We start from the raw sequence: 26355 nt of genomic DNA, 5'->3' as shown, positions 1-26355 counted from the left end.
GGACCATAGTCTCAAACATTACCATTGGTAACACACTACGTTGTCATGGATTAAATTCCTGCAGGGCACGTAAGGTGCCCCTGCTCTCACCAGCACATGTCCAGGCCCATTTGAAGTTTGCCAATGATCATCTGGATGATTCAGAGGAGGCATGGGAGAAGGTCATGTGATCAGATGAGACTAAAATAGAACTTTTTGGTTTCCACTCCACTTGATGTGTTAGGCGAAAGAAGGATCAATGCAACCCCAAGAACACCGTCCTAATCGAGAAGCATGATGGGGGAAACATACTCTTGCTTGTGCTTTTCTGCAAAGATGACTGACGTCTATGCTCAGCAGCACCTGGAGCGGCTGAGCCTGAATGGGAGACCGCAGAGGCAGATAAGGCTTGGGATCTTATCCCGTGCAGCGGCAGAATCACGATGTCTAACAGTCTGTTCGCTATTTCATCTTTCTCAATAAATTGAGCTGGAATAATAATATAAAATAAGCATTTTGTTTATTGATATATCAGCCACATATGTATGGAAAATGAATCTGTAAATCAGCAATCATTTCCGCTTGAGGTGTTTCATTGATGCATTCCACAAAATCAAATGCAAAGGCGTCGATTCATTAAGGCTGGGGTCTTTTCTCTCTTTGATTCACCCTGTATAAAGTGACGAGGAAGGCCATGAGAGCAATAAACCATCTTTGCCATCTGCTATAACTGTAGAAAAAAAGACATGGGCCGCACATCCAAAACTTATACAATGTTTTATTGCAGCCAAGCAAAAATTGAATACGAGGTTCTCCGTCATAATGTATAAAGACCAATGCCACATCATGGCAAACCTCTTAGTGGGTCCCTGACCTTAAAGGCGCAGTGCAAAGTGGCAACAACGGCTGAGGTGATACTGCACCAGCAGAGAAAGCAAACCAGTTTCTCATTAGCACCCAGTCTGCACAGCAAAGCCCCGACAGCTCCCGGTAGCAGCACCCCACAGGCACAGCACCACAGCAACAATGGTCACCACAAAGCATCAACTGTAAATGTATCTAAAAAGCTCACCTTCCACATGGTCCGAGACATAAAATCTTAGCGCTAAATAGGCTGAATCCCTCTTGCAGGCTCCTACTAGTTTAAAAATATCTGTGCCAAATGGGAGAAATACTGAAACAAAAAAAATAGAGAAAACAGTTTGCAATATGCTATAGCTGTAGAAAAAAAGAGTTGGACATCTAAAACGTATATATTGATCTGTTTCAGCTAAGTAAAAATATACAAAACCTAAACAAGTTCTTAACTATGATTAGCTCACTGCCATGTCATGGCAAAGCTCTTCGTCGGCACCAATGCAGCAAGGTAAAGCCACCATGGCCCCAGATCACCCCACAGGAACAGCAACAATGGCCACCACACAGTATTAATGCCAAGTGAAATGGGATCCCTTGTTCTGGCGTTTATTGAGCGTCCCATCTGTCTGACTCTCACTGATCTTGTAATTTACACCTATGATTCTCTATTGGAAATATTGTGTTATACCCTTGAAACTCTAAGGAGCCTGCACAATCTCTGTAATGGTACTGTATGAAAACCTGAAAGAACAGTTATGTTGTTCTGCTGGAAGAGTTTTAAAGAACAAATAGGCATTACTGTTCTTCGGAACCACTGGAATACAAGGAGATGCCAATAAGGGTTGCATCCACTATGAAAAGAAAATGTTTACACCAACCTTAGCAAAGTTTCTTCACGGTAAGAGCAACATGACTGTGGATCTCTCTTCTATGAAAAAGATGTCTTGATTACAGGGGTTGTCCACTGCTTTTATAATGATGAACTATCCTTGGGATTGGTCATCAAAATCAGATCAGCAGGGTGTGATCAGTTGTGAAGCTGCACAGAACAGCTCTACTATCAACTGTACAGTGGCTGCAGCTTGGTACTGCATGTCCATCCCTAGCCAAATGATAACATCTGGCCACCGCTGGCACTGGGAACAGCTAATCGGTGGGGGTGCCATGTATGGACAACCCTTTAATTCATTTGGATGCTTTTTGTGAGTGTAGATAAAAAAAATTATGGTTACTTGATTACTATAGATGGATCTTTGACACAAGGAAATTATTCAGAATGCCAGACTTGTAGTAAATGCAGGATAAAAGTTGTGTGAAAAAAAAAAAGAATATAATCACTAGCTCTGGTTAATATGGTTTTGCAAGAGGAGACACAATTAGTAGGAACTAGAGATGAGCAAACCTGTTCAGAAAACATTTGCCAATCTCATATTTGGCATGAACGTAGCACATTCAGATTTCCGAAAAGTTGGCAAAACTCCGTCACAGATCGGTAAATGATCGCGTTTCCACTAATGCTTCTGTTATGACGTGGGCTAGGATAGTGGATCTGTATAATGAGCGTAGGAGATATGTTTTATGAGGCGAGGGAGTGTTTATAGCTCAAAGACGCGGTGGAGTGTAATTTAAAAAAAAAAATACTTTAATGTGTGTACATTGCGGCAGCCTATCAGGGTGCAGAAACCATCTAACAACGTCATGACACAGGGGCTTCTGTGATTGGCTGCCAAAGTCACATGTCCCTCCCCACATAAAAAGCTGACATGTTGTTTTGCTGGTGTAATTTTCTCAGTATAACAGCGCAGAAAGGTCACACATGCTGCTGCTGCAATTGAACTTGTCATTCGTGTTGCAGTCAGTACTCAGGAGGCCCCATTTGCTAATCAAAATTGTCAGGACTAATATTATTGTTCCGGCATGCTATCTCAGAAAATAAATACTGATTGTTCATTTGGTGACAGGTGACTGACTGGTCTGGGCCTCAGGTTGTGAAACAGCAAGTTAAAAGAGGGAAAGGGTACAAACAACATAAGTGGGGAAAAGCGAGGTTGTGGTGGAAGGTGGAGTAGGCTTGGTGTTCGACATGTAGGTGGGTTAGATGTAAAGGTAATGTCACTGAAATCTTTACTGAACAAACACTGTCTCATCCTATCCGAAGACAACTGATAACATCTACTGGATGGGCTACTCAACTCTCTTTCTTTGGCAGCCGCACAGCTGTACGCATTGTAGATGAGGGTCAGAAAGAGCATGTGTTCCAGTGGATCGCAAGCGCTGCATCGAGTGGCCCCTCTTCCTCCACCTTAATGTCACACACAGTACAATCCTCAGAGCTGGCACCCCAATCACCCTTGTTTCCCCCTGTATCACTACTTTCCAAATTCCCAACTGACTGTGGGGAACCACAGATGGGCCAGTCTGCAGATCTGTTCACACATTCTATTCCATGGGCATCAGAGGTCTGCTCCAAAGATTCACAGAATCCAAAGGAGGAAAGCATCAACACCAATACCCAACATTTTTTTCTGGAAGAAGTAGAGTCCGAGCAGGATCCAGACCCTCATCGCCAGACATTAACCCCCAGGGGTGTAAGTCATACTGATGAGGTGAGACTCAGATACCTGAGGAGCACGTGGACTGTACTGTGCTGTCGCTGCTGGAATTGGAGGATGGTGACTCTCAAAGCAAGGAGTGGGAGAACAGAGATGTTGATGATGAGGATGTAGATCCCACTTGGTGTGAAGGCAGAGGCACGCAGCTGAGTAGCTCAGCAGAGGAGGTGGAGGAGGAGGAAGGAAAGGAGGTTACGTTGCGACTTGCTGCGCAGACACAGAGTGATGCTACCATGACAAACATTTCATCTTCAGCCACAACTGAGGGTCTGCAGTTCAAAGGAGCGGCAAGAGTTGCCTAGCTGTCACACTCACGCCCTGACTGATGGGCGTGAGCTCGGGGGGTTTGTGGCCCTACTGTGCCACGAACCAGACTGCCCTGGAAGGGGCGTGACTATGACAGCTGCCTGGGTTTTCACTGGAGCCTCTGATGGTGAGGTCAGGCTTGTGCAGCAGGCAGCTGCCAGGTGCTATTCCAGGGTGGTGTCTGGCTGTGGCTGCTGATCCCACTTGGGAGACAGGAACACCAGGATTGGTGCGGGCATCAGGCACGACTGGCAGAAGAGCACAGCTGAAACTCAGATGAGTAGGCTGGCACGGCTGAGACGCAGGGCTGGCAGAGACACGGCAGAGAACACGGCTGGCAGAGACACGGCAGAGAACACAGGGCTGGCAGAAACACGGCAGAGAACACAGGGCTGGCAGGAACACAGGACTGGCTAGGACGGCAGGAAACACAGGACTGGAAGGCACAGCAGGAACAGCAGGAACACTGGATTGGAAGGCATGGCAGAGAACACAGGACTGGTTGATGTGGTTTATGAAGGAACAGGTAGGGACCTGTTCACACTGGAGGTGCAGGTACGGATATGTAGTGTGGAGGAACAGGTAGGGACCTGTTCACACAAGAGGTGTAGGTACGGAAACAAGCCAGAAGGAAAGGAGAATGAAGGAACAGGTTGGAACCTGTTCACACAGGAAGAGAACCGCAAGGCTGCGGATAGGAATGGTAGAGCAGCAAGAGATAGTGTAGCAACAAAAGCTAAGCAGAGCAGAACCGCAAGGAATACGGAGAGGAGCTGCAGCGAGAGGTTACTTCAGCAAAGCAGAGTGGAGCCACAAGGAAAGTGGAGAGGAGCTGCAGCAAGGGATAACTGCAGCAGCAGAAGATAAGCAGAGTAGAAAGGAGCAGAACCGCAGGAGTGTGGAGCAGAGGTAAAGCTGCAAGGGTACAGAGCAGGTAGAGCCGCAAGAGTGCGGAGTGTAAGCAGACTGAGAACACGAGGAAAGACACAGCAGGGAAGGAAGCCACAGACAAGGAGACCGAGATAAGACTAAGTTCAGACAAGTAAATGGAACAAGACAAGAAACAAGGACAAAGACACAGGGACCAGGATATTCTGCCTCCTGGAGGGCGGACAACAAGACCAAGGCAATAACAGAGAAAAGCCTCCAGAGAGGGAGTAACACAGAGCAAGGCCTGGCAAACTCAGAAGCTAAACACAAACTGAGCTAACACATTGCACAGGCCCAGACCACTGGGTGGAGCTGCACTAAATACTAGAGGTCTCCTGGCAATTGGTCAGGAACAGATTAGACAGATGCACCTGATTCCTATAAGAACCAGAGAGTTCAGGTGCCGCCCCCCTATACACACAGCCATGAAGCATGCAGAGAGCAGAGACACAGAACATGGAGCTGGAATGAAACAGAAACCACATCATGACCTGGAGCAGTGGGTAAGATAGTGTGAGAGATGCGAGGCCATGCCGTGATGCCAGCAGAGTTGTTACACTAGCCTAGGCCTTTTTTTGAGACCACAAAGGATGACCCTACTCACCTTATCTGCCAACTTTCCCAAAAACGACTCAGTAGAGGCAAAAATTGCAATAATTGGACTACTACATGCATGAACCTTCATATGCGCGATCAACGTGCCTTAGTCTGGGAATCACACTGTGCTAAAACATGGCCTAGCGTCCCAGGCCACCCAACGGCCGTCCAATCAATCAAATCTGCTGTTTCTTCCTCCTCCTTCAAGTGTTTTTTTACACAGGTCTCTGGCCACAGAACCTTCACTTATTTACACCCTACAGTAGGGGTGAGTGAGAGCCCGTCAGCTGTTTTGGGAGTGGAGATGCCTGCTGTTTTTGTTTCACCGAACACAACACATCTTTCTCAATCCAAAATAACATCTCCGCCTGCACCTCACTCACATTCCAACAGTTTATCCTCTTCACCCTACTCCACCCTCTCTCAGCACAGCAGCCAGCCCTGGATCCAGCAGTTGTGGTCAAATAAAAGAATGTTTCCTCCTACACATGCCAAAGCTAAGAGCTTGAACTCCACCATCTCCAATCTATTGACCACGGAAATGCTGCCTTTCCGCCTGGTGGATACAATTTCCAAAAGTTGATGGAACAGGTGAAAGGAAGCTTGACTAAAGGTTGGTAGCTCAATAATCTCACAAGGAAGTGCAATGCCAGGTAAAAGTAGGGTATTCATTCAGGGTGGAGCCAATCAGGAACTCAAGGTGGAGACAATCAGAAACTCGGGTTATCAAAAAACTGTCCACCTAGCTGAATATCTCAGAGGGAAGAGCTGCCGTCTGGCGCACAAGAGCTGCTGGGTTCGAGTATTGACAGTCAGGGTGCATTTCACCACTGTCTCCTGGACAAGCAAACATGGGCAGGGGCATTACATCTTGCTGACTGAGCACTGGGTAACTCTGGTGGCTGTGGGGTCAGGCAGTAAAGGGGCTGCTCCACAAGTCTTGGAATTCCCAAGGCGTGTGGGACAAACCTCTATATCTAACACTTCCTCCACTGCTTCTGGCTGCTTCACCTCTAGGGCCTCTATCTGTGCCCTAAACTCCTCCCTTAATGAGACACATGTTTTAACAGTGCAGATATAATACCCCCACTTCCGTGCTGCGCAGCCAGGGCTCACCACAATCGGGCAGCGTTTAAATTAATATGCTTTGGTGATCGCAGTCACACAGCTCAAGAGTTGTGCACAGCTATCCAGGCCAAGTTAGAGCAATGGCTTTCTCCAATGAACCTGGAGTCAGGGAAGGCCATGTGCAATAACAGTGTGAACCTGGTGGTAGCCCTATGCTGGGGCAACCTCACACAAGTGCCTTGCATGGCTCACATTCTCAACCTAGTGGTACAGGAATTTCTCTGCCACTATCCTGACCTGGATGTGCTGCTGCGCAAAGCACGGTCACTGTGTGCTCACTTCCGCCGATTGTATCCCACAAGTCATCAATTTGCATCACTACAGAGGTCTTTCAGCCTTATCAGTTCAGTTGCGATGTGCTGACAAGGTGGAATTCCACTCTGAACATGTTGCAGTGAAGGTGGCAGCACTGACAAGCTCTGGTGCAGCATAACCAGTACGGACGTGGTGCAAATCACGTGGGCAGAGATGAAGGCACCCTGCACCCTTCTGCATAGTTTAGAAATGGCTAGTAAGATGGTTATGATGACAATGCCGTCATCAGCAGTACTAATCCAGTCATCTACATGCTGAACACATTTTGAATAGTCTTCGGGAGGAGGTGGTGGTCTCAGAGGAAGGCCGCCGTCACACATGCGAGTTTTACGGACGTAAGAGCGCAGAAACTACGTCCGTAAAACTCGCATAACATACGGCAGAATGATTCTCAATGGGTCTAGTCCTATCAGCCGTATATTACGGATCCGTAATATACGGCGTTCTACGGCCGTACAAAATCGCAGCATGCTGCGTTTGTCAGCGTATTGCGCAAAAAAATCGCCAATGAAAGTCTATGGGGGCGAGAAAAATACGGATTCCACACGGACCAGCAGTGTGACTTGCGAGAAATACGCAGCGGTGTTAGTGAAAAGTCGGTAATTCAATTGCCGGCTTTTCATTTCTCCTGCCTAAACCCGACAGGATATGAGACATGGTTTACATACAGTAAACCATCTCATATCCCCCTTTTTTTTGCATATTCCACACTACTAATGTTAGTAGTGTGTATGTGCAAAATTTCAGCGCTGTAGCTGCTAAAATAAAGGGTTAAATGGCGGAAAAAATTGGCGTGGGCTCCCGCGCAATTTTCTCCGCCAGAGTGGTAAAGCCAGTGACTGAGGGCAGATATTAATAGCCAGGAGAGGGTCCATGGTTATTGGCCCCCCCATGGCTAAAAACATCTGCCCCCAGCCACCCTAGAAAAGGCACATCTGGAAGATGCGCCTATTCTGGCACTTGGCCACTCTCTTCCCACTCCCTGTAGTGGTGGGATATGGGGTAATGAAGGGTTAATGCCACCTTGCTATTGTAAGGTGACATTAAGCCAGATTAATAATGGAGAGGCGTCAATTATGACACCTATCCATTATTAATCCATTTGTCTGAAAGGGTTAAAAAAAACACACACACACACACACGATTTAAAAGTATTTTAATGAAAGAAACAAACAGGTTGTTTTAGTATTTTATTGCTCTCTCAATCCATCAGGAACACCCTCGCTTGGCAAAATAATAAACACACAATATACATACCTTCTGATGTCCTATCACATCCCACGAGGTAATCCATCTGAAGGGGCTAACTAATATTACAGGCATGAGCTGCGCTAAACCACTCGCTCGTGCCTGTAATCCCCGGGTGCTGAAAGGAAAGCAGAGTGATCTATACTTACATTCAGTCGCGGTGATGCGCCTCTGCTGGATGTTCTCATGAACTGCAGCCTGGGAACTTTTTCCCACACTCCAGGTCATATGAGGACATCCACCAGGGGGCGCATCACCGCGACTGAAGGAAATGTAGGTCAATGACCTACATTTCCTTCATTCGCCGGGGAATTACAAGCACAGCTGCATTTGCAGGGCTCCTGCTTGTAAATTATTTTAACCCCTTCAGATGGATTACCTCATGGGACGTGACGGTTCAACAGAGGGTATGTATCTTGTGCGTTTATTATTTTGCCAAGCGAGGGTCTGCAAATGGATTGAGAGAGCAATAAAATATTAAAACAACCGCTGTGTTTATTTCATTAAAATACTTTTAAATCATGTGTGTGTGTTTTTTAACCCTTTCAAACAATTGGATTAATAATGGATAGGTGTCATAATTGACGCCTCTCCATTATTAATCTGGCTTAATGTCACCTTACAATAGCAAGGTGGCATTAACCCTTCATTACCCCATATCCCACCGCTACAGGGAGTGGGAAGAGAGTGGCCAAGTGCCAGAATAGGCGCATATTCCAGATGTGCCTTTTCTGGGGTGGCATGGGGCAGATGTTTGTAGCCAGGGGGGCCAATAACCATGGACCCTCTCTAGGCTATTAATATCTGCCCTCAGTCACTGGCTTTACCACTCTGGCGGAGAAAATTGCGCGGGAGCCCACGCCAATTTTTACCGCCATTTAACCCTTTATTTTAGCAGCTACAGCGCCCAAATTTTGCACATACACACTACTAACATTAAAGACACAAAAAAGCACAGTGAGGTCAAAAATACTCTGTTGTAAAAAAATCACAGTAATAAGCAAGTGCTAGTAAAAAGATGTAAAGAAAACAGGGTATTTAGTTGATACGTTTTTTTGCAAAAAAATGTATACTAAGCTGCTCCACCAAATCGCCAAGGTATACCCTTATAGAGCAGTCCTAACTAATGTATGCAATCCCTATGTGATGTATTTAAAACCTGATTATCTGTAGAGTACCTGTATAAGCAGGGTTCAGAGAGAAAAAAATATACATGTGGACATGCAGGATGGAACAGCTTAAATGCAAATGACCCACAGAGGAGTGGTGGACTCCCCAGTCTTGTAGAAACAAGAGAACAATTATAGAACCAGAAACACATGGGCTACTTGCACACTGAACAAGTCTGTAGGAACCTGTTCACACCACCAGAAAACTTGAAGACACAAAAAAGCACAGTGAGGTCAAAAATACTCTGTTGTAAAAAAATCACAGTAATAAGCAAGTGCTAGTCAAAAGATGTAAAGAAAACAGGGTATTTAGTTGATACGTTTTTTTGCAAAAAAATGTATACTAAGCTGCTCCACCAAATCGCCAAGGTATACCCTTATAGAGCAGTCCTAACTAATGTATGCAATCCCTATGTGATGTATTTAAAACCTGATTATCTGTAGAGTACCTGTATAAGCAGGGTTCAGAGAGAAAAAAATATACATGTGGACATGCAGGATGGAACAGCTTAAATGCAAATGACCCACAGAGGAGTGGTGGACTCCCCAGTCTTGTAGAAACAAGAGAACAATTATAGAACCAGAAACACATGGGCTACTTGCACACTGAACAAGTCTGTAGGAACCTGTTCACACCACCAGAAAACTTGAAGACACAAAAAAGCACAGTGAGGTCAAAAATACTCTGTTGTAAAAAAAATCACAGTAATAAGCAAGTGCTAGTCAAAAGATGTAAAGAAAACAGGGTATTTAGTTGATACGTTTTTTTGCAAAAAAATGTATACTAAGCTGCTCCACCAAATCGCCAAGGTATACCCTTATAGAGCAGTCCTAACTAATGTATGCAATCCCTATGTGATGTATTTAAAACCTGATTATCTGTATAGTACCTGTATAAGCAGGGTTCAGAGAGAAAAAAATATACATGTGGACATGCAGGATGGAACAGCTTAAATGCAAATGACCCACAGAGGAGTGGTGGACTCCCCAGTCTTGTAGAAACAAGAGAACAATTATAGAACCAGAAACACATGGGCTACTTGCACACTGAACAAGTCTGTAGGAACCTGTTCACACCACCAGAAAACTTGAAGACACAAAAAAGCACAGTGAGGTCAAAAATACTCTGTTGTAAAAAAAATCACAGTAATAAGCAAGTGCTAGTCAAAAGATGTAAAGAAAACATTAGTAGTGTGGAATATGCAAAAAAAATGGGGATATGAGATGGTTTACTGTATGTAAGCCATGTCTCATATCATGTTGGGTTGGGGAAGGAGAAATGAGAAGCCGGCAATTGAATTACCGGCTTTTCACAGATATCGCGCTGAAGTAAATATAAATACAGACTATATATATATGTGTGTCTCAATGACATATATATATATATATATATACTGTATATATGTTTTCCCGAACATTTGAGCACATAAATCCATTAGATGTCGGTTTTGCAAGCCTGCGAGAAAATATCGCAGTACGGATGCCATACGGATTACATACGGAGGATGCCATGCGCAAAATACGCTGACACACCCTGCCTACGGATCACTATTTTGGGAACATTTCTCCGTATTACGGCCGTAAAATACGGACCGTATTGTCTTACGTCAAGTGTGACGCCGGCCGAAGAAGTGGAAGCAGAGGAGGATGAGATAATAATATCTCTTAAGGTACCGTCACACTAAGCGACGCTCCAGCGATATAGACAACGAGCCGACCTAAACTAGATCGCTGGAGCGTCGCTGTTAGGTCGCTGTAGAGACGTCAAACACAGCAACTCCAGAACGATGCAGGAGCGATCCAGTGACGTAACGGCGACTCACTTATCGTTCACGCTCCATGTAAAAACATTGCTGACATCGTTGCTTTTGCTGTCAAACATGACGATACACGCCGATCTAGCGACCAAATAAAGTTCCAGACTTCTAGCTCCGACCAGCGATATAACAGCGGGATCCAGATCGCTGCTGCGTGTCAAACTCAACGAGATCGCTATCCAGGACTCTGCAACGTCACGGATCGTTGTCGTTCTCGTTGGAAAGTTGTTTAGTGTGAAGGTACCTTAAGTTCTGATCTGTAGTCGCACTGGCAGGTGACATGGGAGCATAGATTACAGCAATCAAGGGGGTTCATTGTGTGAGACAAATTGTTAGTAAAAATGCAGGAGCAGAGGAACAAATGGAGGAAGATGAAGAAGAGGTGATGGGTGCACAACAGTCAGGAGATGAAAAGGATAATGATCCCCTCTCTGTTGTCTTTGGTTGGCGGGAGAGGACGAAGGAAGAAAGCTTGAGTGTCACTTCACCAGCAACACTCCATGGACTTGGACCTCATGGAAGCTCCCGACATATGAGCATCTTGCTGCACTATCTTCAACATGATGCCCATATTCTTAGGGTTAGAAATAGTGCTGACTACTGGGTTTCCACTTTGATAGTTCCACGGTACAAAAATACATTTTGCCAGATGCTCCCCCCCCCCCGGAAAAGGTTGCGTGCATGCTGGCGTATCAAAAAACACACTTGTAGGTAGTGAGGCACATAGGGTGCATCGTAGTTTTAGACTTCCAACCCCAGGAACAAACTCTGCTGCACTCTGATACGAACTTGGTAAGCTGCACTCTGATACAAGCTCTGCCTGCTGCTTCATCCAGTCTGTCCTTCGAGTCCAGCTGCTGCGCCACTGTTGGTTTGTCCAGGAGTGGCACCTGGCGTTCATCGGGAGCCAAGTCTAACCTCACCATTAGAGGCTCTAGTGAATGGTCAGGTGATCGCTTAGTCATGCCCCTCCAGGCTTTTCGCGGACCGTGGCACAGTGGTTTCACAAACCACAATTGTGACAGTTTGCTCAGGCCATGGACCCCTCTGGATCCCGGATCCCATCAGATCAGACCATGTACCAAGAGCTCTGTACAGTAAAGCATACAAGAGAAGTTGTCTATACAGTTGCAGTCCCTGACTACCAAGATGGAGACCTTAAACATCTCTCTAGAGTCTCCTCACGTTCATGAAACCAGATCTTCTCCGGAGACCTCTCAGTCAGTCTGCTTAGTTCGAGCTTCAGGCCCCCGATTCACTGCCCCACCACGCTTTGGCGGCAATCCTAAGCTCTGCTGTGGGTTCATCAATCAATGCCGGCTACATTTATTATTATTATTATTATTATTTATTGTTATAGCGCCATTTATTCCATGGCGCTTTACATGTGAGGAGGGGTATACATAATAAAAACAAGTACAATAATCTTAAACAATACAAGTCATAACTGGTACAGGAGGAGTGAGGACCCTGCCCGCGAAGGCTCACAATCTACAAGGGATGGGTGAGAATACAGTAGGTGAGGATAGAGCTCGTCGTGCAGCGGTTTGGTTGATCGGTGGTTACTGCAGGTTGTAGGCTTGTCGGAAGAGGTGGGTCTTCAGGTTCTTTTTGAAGATTTCAATGGTAGGCGAGAGTCTGATGTGTTGTGGCAGAGGGTTCCAGAGTAGGGGTGATATGCGAGAGAAATCTTGTATGCGATTGTGGGAAGAGGAGATAAGAGGGGAGTACAGAAGGAGATCTTGTGAGGATCGGAGGTTGCGTGTAGGTAAGTACCGGGAGACGAGGTCACAGATGTATGGAGGAGACAGGTTGTGGATGGCTTTGTATATCATGGTTAGGGTTTTGTACTGGAGTCTCTGGGCAATGGGGAGCCAGTGGAGGGATTGACAGAGGGGAGAGGCCGGGGAATAGCGGGGGGACAGGTGGATTAGTCGGGCAGCAGAGTTTAGAATAGATTGGAGGGGTGCGAGAGTGTTCGAGGGGAGGTCACAGAGCAGGAGGTTGCAGTAGTCAAGGTGAGAGATGATGAGGGCATGGACTAGGGTTTTTGCAGATTCTTGGTTGAGGAATGAACGGATTCATGAAATATTTTTGAGTTGAAGTCGGCAGGAAGTGGAAAGGGCTTGGATATGTGGTTTGAAGGAGAGATCAGCGTCAAGGATTACCCCGAGGCAGCGAGCTTGTGGGACTGGGGAGAGTGGGCAGCCATTTACTGTAATGGTTAGGTTCGTTGGGGGGGTCGCGTGAGATGGGGGAAAGATGATGAATTCTGTTTTGTCCATGTTAAGTTTCAGAAATCTAGCGGAGAAGAAGGATGAAATAGTGGACAGACATTGAGGGATTCTGGTTAGAAGGGAGGTGATATCTGGTCCAGAGATGTAGATCTGTGTGTCGTCAGCATAGAGGTCATACTGAAAGCCATGAGATTCTATGAGCTGTCCCAGGCCAAAGGTGTAAATGGAGAAGAGCAGGGGCCCAAGGACTGAACCTTGCGGGACTCCGACAGATAGGGGGCGAGGTGAGGAGGTGATGTGTGAGTGGGAGACGCTGAATGTCCAGCCTGTTAGGTATGATGAGATCCAGGATAGGGCCAAGTCTGTGATGCCAAGGGATGAGAGGGTCTGTAATAATAGGGAATGGTCCACTGTGTCAAAGGCAGCCGACAGGTCGAGGAGGAGGAGAACAGAGTAGTGTCGCTTGCTCTTGGTGGTTAAGAGGTCGTTGGTGACCTTAGTTAGGGCAGTTTCAGTGGAGTGGTGTGACCAGAAGCCAGATTGTAAGCGGTCAAAGAGGGTGCAAGAAGAGAGATGGGACGACAGTTCAAGGTAGATGTGTTGTTCCAGTAGTTTGGAGGCATAAGGGAGTAGTGATATAGGGCAATAGCTAGATACAGAGGATGGGTCAAGAGAGGGCTTTTTGAGGATAGGTGTGATGGAGGCATGTTTAAAGCTTGAGGGGAAAACACCAGTTGTTAGTGATAGGTTGAAGAGATGGGTTAGGGTTGGGATGAAGACTGTGGTGAGGTTTGGGATGAGGTGGGATGAGAGTGGGTCAAGTGCACAAGTGGTGAGATGCGATCTTGAGAGTAGAGTGGAGAGTTGATCTTCTGTAATGGTGGAGAAGTTGGTTTTGGAGGTGGAGGGCTGGGAAGTCGGGAGGAAGGGCTCTGGGGCTTGTTGACCAAAACTGTCTCTGATGCTATCAATCTTCTGCTTGAAAAATGAGGCAAAGTCTTCAGCTGAGATAAGTGGGGAGGGAGGAGGTGCTGGGGGATGGAGGAGAGAATTGAAAGTGTTGAATAACTGTTTAGGGTTGTGAGACAGGGAGGATATGAGAGATGAGAAGTAGGTTTGTTTAGCTGTGGCGAGTGTGGTCTTGAAAGTAGCGAGGGACTGTTTGAATGCGATGAAGTGGTCGTTGGAGTGGGATCTTTCCCATCTGCGCTCAGCAGCCCTGGAAGCTCGACTCAGTTCTTTGGTCAGGCTGGTGTGCCAGGGCTGTCTGTTGATTTTGCGAGCTTTGGTATGTGTAAGTGGGGCAGCAGATTCCAAAGCTACAGCTATTGTGGTGTTATATAGAGCGGCAGCGTCATCCGCATTGTGTATGGAACTTATGTCTGTGAGAGGGAGGAGGGATTCGGAGAATGAATGTAGGTCAAGATGTTTAAGATTTCTGCGAGGGTGTGAAAGTTTGTGGGGTGGGGATTGTAGACATGGAGTGGAGAGAGATGAGAATGTGAGAAGGTTGTGGTCAGAGAGTGGAAGAGATGAGTTAGAGAGGTTAGATAGGGAGCAGAGGCGGGTGAAGATGAGGTCCAGTGTGTGACCATCTTTGTGAGTGGCTGGAGAAGACCATTGAGTGAGGCCGAAGGAGGAAGTGAGAGATAGAAGTTTAGTGGCAGCTGAGAGGGAAGCGTCAATGGGGATGTTGAAATCGCCCATGATGATAGTGGAGATGTCCGCAGAAAGGAAATGAAGTAGCCAGGTGGTGAAGTGGTCAAAGAAGGTGGTGGCTGGCCCTGGGGGGCGGTAAATGGCAGCCAGTTGGAGGTTGGAGGGGGAGTAGATGCACACAGAGTGCAGCTCAAAGGAAGTAACAGAGGGTGTCAGTGGGATTGGGGTGAAGGAGCAGTTATCTGACAAGAGAAAACCAACTCCTCCGCCATGCTTGCTGCTGGGGCGGGGTGTGTGAGAAAGGTGGATGAATGGGTATAAGGTTAGAGAGGTTACGGAAGTTTGTGATGGAGCGTGGATGGGAGGTAGAAATGACTGTGGGAATATGGGGAGGAGGACCAGTATTTGGAGAGATATCACCAGCAGTGAGAAGGAGCAGAGATAGTGTTAGCAGGTGGGAGCAGGAGAGGGCATGAGGGGGCTGCCTGTGCTTTGAGACAGAGGATTGTATGTTAAGGAACAGTTCTGAGGAGGAGGTGAGATGGATGGGGAGGATTGAAGAGGAGATGAACAGTTCCTTACTTGGTGTGGGGATTGGGGGAGGTAGCAGAAAGTGAAAGATTATAGGGGTAAAAGTGACAACAAACAGAAACATTGTTTGCAGTGCCTGGCCAGTTACCTTCAGTTCCCTTCAGGTTCAATTCAGGTTTTAATTCTAATGTAATCCACACTTTTAGGACACACTTCTAGGGATCACACTGCAGACTGAAGTCTATGCAGACTTTTGCTAGGCAATATATGGAAAACTAAGTGCGTTCAGGTGTGAAGCAGAGAGGAGTGGTCTCTGCTCATCTTGGTCAGAGAATTAAGGGTGGACCAGATGCATACAATCAAGCCTAAGTAAACAAGGTCATAAATATCACAGTGTAAGTTGGGGTTAGCTGAAAGGCATACCATGAAATTGCTAGGAGCAGAGGAAAGTCTGTGTGCTAAGCTGGGTGATGTACTATGTGCACTTCATAGCAGGAGAGCTGGGTGGATGAACATACCATGAAATTGCTAGGAGCAGAGGAAAGTCTGTGTGCAAAGCTGGGTGATGTACTATGTGCACTTCATAGCAGGAGAGCTGGGTGGATGAACATACCTGTTGGAAGAATAGAGATGCTTGTTAGAGTGCGATGGTGGTAGGTAGCAGGGCACAGTCTGTATACATCTTTCAGGTTTTAATTCTAATGTAATCCACACTTTTAGGACACACTTCTAGGGATCACACTGCAGACATTTTGAACTCCTTCCTCATCACTTCCTGTCAGAACGTACAAAGGTAGCATTCCTTATGTCACATCTTGGAGGAGAGGCCCTAGCATGGTTGAATCCATTGTGGGAGAGAGAGGATCCTATCATCTCCAATATTTCCGTATTAATTGAAGCCTTTCGCAAAGTTTTCAATGAACCCGGGCGAACCACCTCATCAGCTTCCACTCTGCTTCGCTTACGCCAGTCGAACTCATCTGTGGGACAATATGTGGTACGCTTCCATACTCTGGCTTCCGAGCTCAGTTGGAATAATGTTTAGTGGCAACATTTTGGGAGGGACTCTCTGGAAACATAAAGGATTAGTTAGCAGGTCGCGACCTACCAACAATTCAATGACCTGGTCTCCCTGGCTATCCGTATAGACCTTCGTTTTCAGGAGCACACCCGTGAGGTGGCACTTGAGAGAAGATCACGGCATCTGGCTCCATCCTCTCAGAAACCACTTGTTCCTCCACCCTCACTTGTCGAGTCCTCACCAGAGCCCATGCAGGTCGACCACTTTGCTCTTGCCAGTCAGCGGCAGAGGGATCGCCATGCTAAAGGCCAGTGCCTGTATTGTGGTGACACAGGCCACTTCATTTGCACCAGTCCAGTAAGGCTGGAAAACTCCAGCGTCTAGGTTCTGTAGGAGAGGCCTTCCTAGACGGAAAAGACTCCTTTTAACCCCTGACTCTTACTGTGGCCATGATAACCGGTGAATCCCAGTTTGTTGAGACATCGTATGTGGATGCCGGGGCAGTGGGAAACTTTGTGCTCGAGGCTGTAGTGGATTGCTCCCAAATTCCAGTACGTCCACTTCAAAACCCTCTGGCTATAACATCTGTTGATGGGAGAACTTTTCGGGAGGCAGTTCGTCTGGTTACTGAGCCACTAGAGTTCCGTATTGGGATGTCTCACACAGAGAAGATAGTCTTCTATGTTCTTACTCACATGTCTCACTCCTTTCTCTTAGGTTTGCCATGGCTACGACAACACAAACCTGTGTTGGACTGGGCAACTGGAGAGGTGCTCCGCTGGAGAAATTCCTGTCATGAGAGATGTCTGGTTCCAGTACGTCCAGTTAAGGTTCCGCCTTCTCCAGCATCACTGCCCGGTTTGCCGTCTGCATATTGGTCCTTTGCAGATGTTTTTGAAGCAGAGCAGAAGGAAGCAGAGACTTTGCCACCTCACAGGCCACATGACTGTCCTATTGACTTAGTTCCAGGTTCTACACCCCCTAGAGGTCGAATTTACCCTCTGTCCCCAGCCGAGACTTAAGCCATGTCAGACTACATCCAGGAGAATTTGCCCCGTGGGTTCATTCAGAAGTCCTTCTCTCCTGCTGGGGCTGGGTTCTTCTTTGTTAAGAAGAAGGATGGATCACTCCAACCCTGTATTGACTATCGAGGTCTCAACCAGATCACGGTGAAGAATAGATACCCTTTTCCCTTAATTCCTGAGTTGTTTGACTGGTTAAGAGGTGCCAGAGTCTTCACCAAATTATATCTGAGGGGCGCCTACAATCTGATCCACATTCGCCGGGGAGACGAATGGAAGACAGCTTTCAACACCACATTACGAATACCGAGTGATGCCCTTCGGTCTCAGTAATGCACTGGCCGTTTTCCAAGAATTTGTCAATGATGTATTCCGGGACCTTCTTTATACTTGCGTTGTACTGTACCTGGATGATATTCTGGTATTTTCCCCAGATCTGGGCTCCCACAGATGAGCAGTTCGGCAAGTTCTTCAGCGTCTTAGGGAGAATCGACTCTACGTTAAGTATGAGAAATGCGTTTTTGAACAGTCCTCTCTTCCTTTCTTGGGTTACATTGTCTCAGACACCGGACTCAGGATTGATCCTGAGAAGGTCTCTTCCATCCTTAAATGGCCGCTGCCCGTGGGAGTCAAAGCAATCCAGAGATTCCTTGGCTTTGTTAATTACTATCGGCAATTTATTCCACACTTCTCCACTCTGACTGCTCCCATCTCTGTTATGACCCCAAAGGGAGCCCATCCAAAGAACTGGTCCTCCGAGGCTGAAGAGGCCTTCCACTCTCTCAAAGGGGCCTTCTCCACCACACCCATTCTGCATCATCTGAATAAACAGTTCTTTCTTGAGGTAGATGCATTGTCATTAGGGGCCGGAGTTGTGCTTACTCAGAAGTCATCCTTGGGTCGCCGCGTGTCCTGCAGCTTCTTCCCCAAGGCCTTTTCCGCTCCAGAATGTAACTACTCCATCGGGGACCGGGAGTTGCTCTCTGTTAAGATGGCTTTGGAGGAGTGGCGATACCTGCTGGAGGACGCAGTTTATCTAGTGGTTATCTACATGGATCATAAGAACCTGGTGTGTCTCCAGTCCACTCAGAGTCTTAATCCTCGCCCAGCCAGGTGGTCTTTGTTTTTTTGCCCGCTTTAACTTTCTTTTGCATTTCAGATCCAGTGACAAGAATGTCAGAGCTGATGCCCTCTCTCACTCATTTCTGTCTGGGGACCAAGAGAAGGATCCTTAATTTATCATTGAACCCTCTAAGATGCACCTGTCTGCCTGTCACGAATTCCTCAAGGAAAGACCCTTGTGGATTAATCTGAGAAGGAGCGGGTTTTGTCTTGGGGTCACTTGTCCAAGGTGGCTGGTCACGCGGGACAAAGGAAGACATTACAATTGATCTCTCTTCATTACTGGTGGCCATCCAAGAGGAAGGAAATCTATGATTATGTGGCTGCCTGTCCGACTTGTGCCTACAATAAAGTTCCTAGATTACTTCCTTCCGGTTCTCTCCTGCCGTTACCTATACTTCCTTAGCAGCACATAGCTATGGACTTCATTAAAGATTTGCCAGCTTCCGTGGGTTGCACCGTCATCAGGGTAGTCGTGGATCGCTTCTCCAAAATGGCACATTTTACCCCGTTGCCTGCTCTTCCATCCGCTCCTGAATTGGCTGACAGCTTCATCAAGCATATTTTCATCAAGCATGGATTTCCTCACCACATCGTATCCGATTGAGGCTCGCAGTTTACCTCCAGTTTCTGGCGAGCGCTCTGTCAACATCTGGATATCTTCTTGGATTTCTCCACGGCCTATCACCCTCAGTTCAATGGACAAGTGGAGAGTGTCAACCAGGTCCTGGGCAACTACCTGCAACACTTCGTCAATGCCCACCATAATGATTGGGTGCAATTACTTCCCTGGGCTGAGTTCTTGTAGAACAATCACATTAGTGAAGTGTTATGACCCCAATGGCAGAGGGTCTCAGGAATAATTGCTAAGTCTGCAAACACAGAAAACCAGCTCATAGGGCAGTGGTAACTGGGCTGACCATATATCTAATCCTAGCACCACAAATACCAGCAGCTGGGGAACGTGCCTACGTTGATTCTAGACGTCTCGCGCCAGCCGGAGAACTAACTAACCCTAAAAGGGAAAAGAAAGACCTTTCTTGCCTCCAGAGAATAGACCCCAAAAGTTGGATACAAGCCCCCAACAAATAATAACGGTGAGGTAAGAGGAAAAGACAAACATAAGAATGAGCTAGGTATTTAGCAAAGAGAGGCCCACTAGCTAATAGCAGAATATAGAAAGATAACTTATATGGTCAGCAAAAACCCTATCAAAAATATCCACACTGGAAATTCAAGAACCCCCGAACCGTCTAATGGTTTGGGGGGAGAACACCAGCCCCCTAGAGCTTCCAGCAAGGTCAGGAATCACATTTAGTACAAGCTGGACAAAAATGAGAGCAAGCAAATAACCCAAAAAACAAAGAAGCAGGACTTAGCTTAATTTTGCACGAACCAGGACCAGCAGATAGGAGCAAACAGAATGTGTCTGATTACAACGATGCGAGGCACTGGACTAAGGATCCAGGAGGTTTATATAGCAACACCCCTGAACTAACGACCCAGCTGGGTGGAAACTGAGGGAAGAAAATCCCAGAGTCATATCACTAGTAACCACAAGAGGGAGCCAAAAAGTCTAATTCACAACAGTGAAGCCTTCAGGAGTGTCTCCATTCTACATTGTGTTCGATCGGCAACCCGAGGCTCCCCTCCCGGTGACAGTTCCTTCTGACATCCCGTGGCAGATTTCCTTTCCAAGGATTTTGTGAAGTTGTGAGAGGAAACCAGAACCACATTAGAAGCATCCTCGGCTCGTTGGAAGAGACATGCAGACAAAAGGCATCTGGATCCTTTGTGCTTCCGTCCTGGAGACAAGGAATGGCTTTCATCCAGGTATGTACGGCTGAAGATCCCTTCTTACAAGTTGGGTCCTCATTTTATCGGGCCTTTCTAGGTGTTGAAGTGAATCAACGAGGTCTCCTATAAATTGAAGCTGCCTCCTTCTCTGCGGATTCCAAATTCCTTTCATGTATCGCTACTAAAGCCAGTCGTCCTGAGTTCCTTCTTCAAGGATCCCGGTACCACGCCCATGCCAACTGCCTTGTTTTTGAAGTGGAAAACATCTTGGCCATGAAGAAGGTGAGAGGCAAGACCATCTTCCTTGTTGACTGGAAGGGTTTTGGCCCTGAAGAAAGGTCCTGGGAGCCTAAGGAGAATATTCACGCTCCGATTCTTCTCTGGAACTTTCTTGATGGCTTGAAGAGAAGTGGGCGTAAAGGGGAGGTACTGTTAGCACCACGCTGGATCCCTGCTCTGACGGGCAGGGTTGGCGGCGTGTCTCTTCACTCACCTATGCTGCCTGTAACGAATGGAAATGGAGGCACAGGTGGTGAAGTTCACATTCGTTTTTTTAATATTTTTGTGGAACCTCAGGACCACAGTCCGGGGGGCTCCAAAGGGGGCATGACTATGTGAGCCCAGGACACCTGTGGTAAGTCCCCTCGAACAGGGTCGGAATGGAATGCCTGGGGGACACGGGTGCTACCTCCAGTTAGACCTTGGACACATGGCAGCTGTCCCAGCGGGACAGATGGACAAGCAGTGTTAACATGTCGTGGAGCTGACACAGGTGGTACTGGCGTTGTCCAGAGGTACGGATGGCTGAATGGTGAGACGTGACGGAACTGGCGTAGACAGAACGGTCATTGTCCAGGATAGCCGGGTAATAGGTAGCTGATAGTCTGCGGAGACAGTGTAAGCGGAGAACTGGCAGAACACTTCAGAAGCTAAAGCACACACTAGAAGAAACTGGAAACTAGCAACAGAGGATACTTGTGGCTCCGGCACCCACGCTATGGCGGAGGGGCTAAAAATAGTAATTACTAACATGTCATTGGTCAGAAGTACTTTTTGAAAACTGCACGCTGTCTCTTTAAGAGACCAAGAGCGCATGAGCGTGTGACCTAAGCACTCTACCCGAGAACCTGCTGGCTGTGCGCCAGGAAGCAGGGGGAAGAGAGGAAGCAGAGACTGCAGCAGGATGGCGTGGGGCCGGCACAGAGTGGGAGTCCCGATGGGGACCCCGTGAAGGTACAGGACCAGGTGTAACACTGCAGGCGGTTCTTTCCTTCCCCATGGTTGCCATGCTTCCAGCCGGTCCTCTTGCCATATCCTTAAGTCTCGCACGCATGCGCTCCCGTCCTCTTAAAGGGCTAGGGCGTGCACTTGTAATTGCCTCCCCAGCCAGTGGCTATGAAAGACTATGTATATATTGCTTCCTCCCCACTGGGGAGGTGCCTGAGCAACCTTCCTGTTTCATTCTATGCTGTGTAAGGTCATGTGCAAGTCCTGCCTGCTGTACTCTAAATACAAATCCTGCCTGTTGTACTCCAAGTGCAAATCCTGCCTGCTGTACTCTAAGTACAAATCCTGCCTGCTGTACTCAAAGTGCAAATCCTGCTTGCCTAACTCTGAAGCAAATCCTGCTTGCTGCACTCTGAAGCAAATCTTGCCTGCTGCACTCTGAAGCAAATCCTGCCTGCTGCTCTCTTGCTGCTGATTTTACAAACATTTTTTGAAATGTGGAGACTCAAAGTTAAGTCTCTATCTGTTGGGTTGCCTGTAGTGGAAAGTGTGTCAGAGATCCATTATACTGATTTTACTCTGTGGAAATTGATGGCACTTTAGTTGTGTGTGACAATAATTTTTTTAAATGTGGAGACTTAAAGGGAACCTGTCACCACGTTTTTGGAAGATGGGATAAAAATAGTGTTAAATAGGGGCAGAGGTGGGCATTACATTAGTGTGTTTGTTATGCGTTTATTACCCACCTAAGTTGCCGAAATACCTTTGCAAAGTCTCCGTTTTCGCCTGTCAATCAGGCTGGTCTGGTCAAAAGGGCGTCTTGTCTTCCCCCAGATTTTGCGTAGTTTTCCGTTGGTGGCGTAGTGGTGTGCGCATGCCCAAAGTCCTGAATCCTCTGCCAGGGGATTTAAAAGAGCGCGCTGTTCGTTTTCATTGGTGATCGGTGGGCGCGGCCATCTTCCTTTGGCCGCGCGTGCGCAGAAGCGGCGCTCTGCTGGCCGCGGCTTCAGGAAAATGGCCGCGGGATGCCGCGCGTGCGCAGATGGATATCGCGGCGGCCATTTTCCTGAAGCCGCGGCCAGCAGAGCGTCGCTTCTGCGCACGCGCGGCCAAAGGAAGATGGCCGCGCCCACCGATCACCAATGAAAACGAACAGCGCGCTCTTTTAAATCCCCTGGCAGAGGATTCGGGACCTTGGGCATGCGCACACCACTACGCCACCAACGGAAAACTACGCAAAATCTGGGGGAAGACAACGCCCTTTTGACCAGACCAGCCTGATTGACAGGCGAAAACGGAGACTTTGCAAAGGTATTTCGGCAACTTAGGTGGGTAATAAACGCATAACAAACACACTAATGTAACGCCCACCTCTGCCCCTATTTAACGCTATTTTTATCCCATCTTCCAAAAACGTGGTGACAGGTTCCCTTTAAAGTTGTGTCTCCATCTGGTGGGTTGCCTGTTGTGGAAGGTGTGTCAGAGGCCTATTATACTGTTTCTATTCTTGAAATTGATGCCACTTTAGTAGTGTGTGACAATATTTTTTAATGCTTGCAGTCCAAGTTGGGTCTCCTTCATGTGCAGGCCTGCATTTACTTTCAGTCAGCTACCTGTGTTACTATCCTTACATTTTTCTAACATTAATGTTCTGCCAAGTGGATATTTGTGCCACTTGAGTGTCGCTGGGAAAAAAACAGATTGAACTGTTGCATGAGGTATCAGGGCTTCCAGCAAAGAAGGCTTGCACCACGCCCTCACCCTTGTCTTAATTGAAACTTCAATTCAAAGCTCTCAATACTCGCCCAGACCCTGATACCTCAAGCATGGCCCATGGCTGACTGCTTCTGTGGCATTATAAAATGTTGTACTGTGGGTAGTGTTGAGCATTCCGATATCGCAAGTATCGGGTATCGGCCGATACTTGCGGGTATCGGAATTCCGATACCGAGATCCGATACTTTTGTGGTATCGGGTATCGGTATCGAAACAACATTAATGTGTAAAATAAAGAATTAAAATAAAAAATATTGCTATACTCACCTCTCCGACACAGCCTGGACCTCACCGAGGGAACCGGCAGCGTTCTGTGCTTAAAATGCGCGCTTTTACTTCCTTCCATGATGTCACGGCTTGTGATTGGTCGCGTGCCGCCCATGTGGCCGCGACGCGACCAATCACAGCAAGCCGTGACGTAATTTTCAGGTCCTGGATGCCTAATTCTAGGCATTCAGGATTTTAAAATTACGTTCCGGCTTGTGATTGGTCGCGTCGCGGTCACATGGGCGACGCGACCAATCACAAGCCGTGACGTCACGGGAGGCAGGAGACGCGCGCATTTTAAAATTACGTCACGGCTTGTGATTGGTTGCGTGCCGCCTATGTGACCGCGACGCGACCAATCACAGCAAGCCGTGACGTAATTTCAGGTCCTGAATGCAGAAATGCCTGTCCAGCGCAGGACGCTCTTATCCCGGAAGACAGCAGGAGAACTCCCGTCACACCTCCTTTTGTTAGGCCACGCCCCTTCCCCATGTTCCTGAGTAGTGATGGGCAGTCCGGCTCTTTTTCGTGATCCGGCTCTCATGGCTCCGCTCACCAAAAAGAGCCGGCTCTTTCGGCTCACAAAACGGCTCTTTTTGGATCCTAAATGGATCCCTGTTCAGGCGTCCGAAACTCCGCCCACCTACCGCAGAAACTCCGCCCACTTCTGAGAGCCAATTAAATTGAAGAGTGGGTGGGGTTTTGCTCAGGTGGGCGGAGTTACACATGCCGAAGCCCGGGATTTTACACCCAGTGAGAGCCATTCAGGAATTTTAGTGGCTCTCACTGGCGTGCCAGCTCCCATCTTTCACAGCAGGGAGCCGGCTCTTTGTGTCGGCTCGTTCGCGAACGACACATCACTATTCCTGAGTCTCCCAGCGTCACTGTTCAGAGAGGGAGAGAGAGGGGACTCACTTCTAGTTTGAGGTACGTAGTAACAGCCGAACACAGCCTGGGTGCCGGCGGCATGAATGTAAGCAGCAGACCAGTGTGAGTGGACTGGAGCTGCTAATTATAATGCCTGGCTAGTGTAATCGTGCGTGGAATGAGTGGGGCTGAGCAGGGAGGGACGGACACACTCACAGCCTCCCTCTGTTTGCCTCGGCTGCTCAGTGCTCACTGCTGTGTTATCTTATTGTCTTATTGCAGAGCGACAGATGCAGATCAGTGTGAGTGAGTAGTCGATGTCAGATCGATGACTCACTGACACGTCTGTCTCCAGTCAGTGCATTTGAGGAGGAGCAGCTGCAGCTCCCTGGGAGAGGGTGATGACGCTATTGTGGCTGCTATTTTCCCACGCATAAAAAGGGCTAAGCCAGAGCCCCTGTGACAGTCTGACACTGTATCATCCTGTGCTATAATGAGACAGCAAATCATGGCACAATTAATTCATTGCTCTACTCAAAAATTACAAGCAGCTCCGCTCAGTACACATACGCTGCTCCGCTCGGTACACTACATACACACACACACGCGGCTCCGCACGGTACACCTCGTACACACACACTAGCGGCTCTGCTCCGTACACCTCGCGCACACACACGTGGCTCCGCTCGGTACACCTCGTACACACACACACACGGCTCCGCTCGGTGCACCTTGTACACACACCCGGCTCCGCTCGGTGCACCTCGTACACACACGCGGCTCCGCTCGGTACACCTCGTACGCACACACAGCTCCGCTTGGTACACTACGTACGCACACACAGCTCCGCTCGGTACACCTCGTACACACACACAAGCAGCTCCGCTCGGTACACCTCGCACACATACACGCGGCTCCGCTCGGTACACCTCGTACACACACACAAGCGGCTCCGCTCGGTACACCTCGCACACACACACGCGGCTCCGCTCGGTTCACCTCGTACACACACGCGGCTCCGCTTGGTACACCTCGTACACACACGCGCGGCTCCTCTCGGTACACCTCGCACACACACACGCGGCTTCGCTCGGTTCACCTCGTACACACACGCGGCTCCGCTCAGTACACCTCATACACACACGCGGCTCCGCTGTATAGATCAGCTGACGTGCTCAGTTCAGTGCGGGCTCAGCGCCGGAGCCCACGCTGAAACTGGGTTTATTACCTATGTCGTACTATTACGGCATAGGTAATAAAGGAGTTAAAGAACAGCACCAGAATGGGCATATACCAAGATAAGGGATATATATACCAAGATGAGGCCCAGTATAAGGGACATATACCAGTGTGTGTATATAGATAGACTAGCTATTGAACCCGTTCTGGTGGCGAGCATTTATATTGGTATATGGTCTCCATCCTGGTATGTACTGCTTCCATCCTGCGTCCCAATCCTGTCATGTGCTCCCATCCTGTGCCCCTATTCTGTCATGTGCTGCTCCTATCCTGCGCCCCCATTCTGTCATGTGCTGCTGAGCCATACCTCCCAACCATCCCGGATCCAGCGGGACTGTCCCGATTTTGACAGTCAGCCCCGTGATCCCGGGCGGATCATTAGTTGTCCCGCACTGGTTGGGAGGTGTGTAATATCACCCGGTCAGTCCCTGAGCCCCTGCACCCGTCCCGCAGAGAACTGCAGCATATTGGCTGCTCTGTGCGCACAGGCTCAGGACCTGTGATGAAGTCACAGGATGGGAGGAGTCAGGGGGTCACATGATCGGGAGGACCCCCGTGTACAGGACTCTGCTGGTTGTCATGACGCTGGAAGGTAAGCATATGTGTGAGGTCAGGAGGTGTTTACAGTGTG

At 48.0% G+C, this 26355-nt stretch overlaps 1 long non-coding RNA gene across 2 annotated transcripts in view; it reads right to left on the bottom strand.

Annotated features, from left to right (window-relative positions):
* Positions 1-519: 519 nt before the first annotated feature.
* LOC143788297 (uncharacterized) overlaps positions 520-26355 on the bottom strand; it is a 76232-nt gene continuing 50396 nt past the window's right edge. For both annotated transcript variants that reach the window (XR_013218599.1, XR_013218600.1), the window contains 2 exons: positions 1052-1153; positions 520-649 (listed from right to left, as the gene is read on the bottom strand). This is a non-coding gene — a long non-coding RNA (uncharacterized LOC143788297). The remainder of the gene's footprint in view (positions 650-1051; positions 1154-26355) is intronic.

Source organism: Ranitomeya variabilis, chromosome 1 (assembly GCF_051348905.1).
Source record: "Ranitomeya variabilis isolate aRanVar5 chromosome 1, aRanVar5.hap1, whole genome shotgun sequence".
Lineage (NCBI taxonomy): Eukaryota > Metazoa > Chordata > Amphibia > Anura > Dendrobatidae > Ranitomeya > Ranitomeya variabilis.
The sequence above is the reverse complement of the archived record's forward strand: the minus strand, read 5'-3'. Positions and strand labels throughout refer to the sequence as shown.